Source organism: Suricata suricatta, chromosome 10, assembly GCF_006229205.1.
Source record: "Suricata suricatta isolate VVHF042 chromosome 10, meerkat_22Aug2017_6uvM2_HiC, whole genome shotgun sequence".
Classification (NCBI taxonomy): Eukaryota; Metazoa; Chordata; class Mammalia; order Carnivora; family Herpestidae; genus Suricata; species Suricata suricatta.
The window spans coordinates 58,063,278-58,065,042 of NC_043709.1; the positions used below are offsets into that span (position 1 = coordinate 58,063,278).

General features: G+C 34.1%; 1 pseudogene; it reads right to left on the minus strand.

Moving 5' to 3' along the window:
- LOC115305173 overlaps positions 1-1,765 on the minus strand; it is a 16,107-nt pseudogene that overhangs the window by 838 nt on the left and 13,504 nt on the right.

Here is a 1,765-nt window from a genome sequence, read left to right on the forward strand (position 1 = left end):
GCTCCAGCCGCTGAGCTATCAGCACACACCCAGAGGCAAGGCTTGAACCCACAAACTGTGAGATCATGACCTGAGCCAAAGGTGGACATTTAACCACCCAGGTGCCTCTCAAAATTCTAAGATACAGGTGGTAGTTGCCTCAGAAATTCCTCTTCTAATAATAATGCTGATAATTAAAGAAATATATGATATTTATATACAATAAGATTTTTATTTTTAAGAAGATTTTTAACATATAACAGTTAAATATGGGAGGCTTTTTTAAATAAAGATTTGTCCATAAAAGAGTATAACGAAGACAAGAAATTGTGATGCCAATCTATAGTTTTATCATGGAAAAGTATTAACAGTATATTGACTCAGAAATTGATTGTATATATACGACTTTCAAGTATATTTATACGTTTTCCCACTGCATGTACAGACCTAAAGCAATTTTGTTGTCTTTTGGTAACATTTCCTATGGGTTGGAGAGTAGCCAGAAATATATTTTCATCCGAAAACTATTGTTTTGCACTCAGAATGCATCTAAGAAAATTGTTTCACCTTATTGTCTCAAAGGACATGATTCCCACAGCTGCCTCTATTAGGTATTTTGCCAAAATTCCGCGCATATTATAATCATTAGTCCTGTTTGAACTTTAGTTACAGGGGACCATGTATTTACACACCTAGAGAGCTCCTGCACATCCGTAAGAGTCTGAGATAGTAAAGCATCCATGTTACTTCACTGTATAAAAGTTTATCTTTGCTCAGAGAAATCAGAAAGCATTTGCCAAAATCTTTCAAAAGTCACCTTAGATGTTCCATCATTAAAATAAATTTTTTTTCAGATTTGCTATGTAAGAAATTTTTTCCTAGGTTTAAAGGGGAATAGAATATTTTCTTTTGTTTTTTAAATGTTTTTATTGATTTTTAAGAGAGTACAAGTAGGGTAGAAGAAAGAAGTGCACAGAGGTTCTGAAATGGGCTCCGCACTGACAGTAGCAGGTCCCATGTGGAGCTTGAACTCACTAACCTTGAGATCATGACCTGAGCCTAAGTGGGATGCTCACCTGACTCAGCCACCCAGGCGCCAATAAAGTGGAATAGATTTTTAACAAGAATTTCTTTGCAACTCAGAGAATACCTGCTGCAGGAATAAACTGTGAATAGGTCTGTCTCCATGAGAGGGGCATTTGTGTACACATTTGACTCCACTTATGCTTTGAGTTTCATCTTGGGAACCATCAGGATCATACAGTCATCTAAAGTCATGATTACCTTCCCCAAGAGTAAGTATATTCCTACTTGGTAATTTCAATTTCTTTCTTCATTTAACAGTCTAGCTCCTTGGTCTCAGCAAAAATAATCCAATCCATTAAAAAATGATCCATTTAAATATGAGATAAATAAATTAAATTGGATATCTCTGAAAAAAACCCAAATAGTTATTTATAATGTTACAAATAATTATTATTTATAACGTGTTTTTGTCTTAGAAAAATTAAATTTTAAGGGACTAGATTCATTGGAAATATTTAATACACACATCAGTAGACATAAGTCAGTACCTTTTCACTCTTCTTGGCCTTAGTACTTATAGTATCAATCATATCATAGGTTCTCAATACATATGTTTTGAATCAGTTAATAAGTAGTCATAGAAACTTGAGGAACAAACAGAAGTGACCTTCCCCACAACATCATGCTTATCAACAAATATATATTTATACCAAGTTGTAATTGTGCCTTCATTGGAGTGCCAAGTTATTAGCAATGTTGT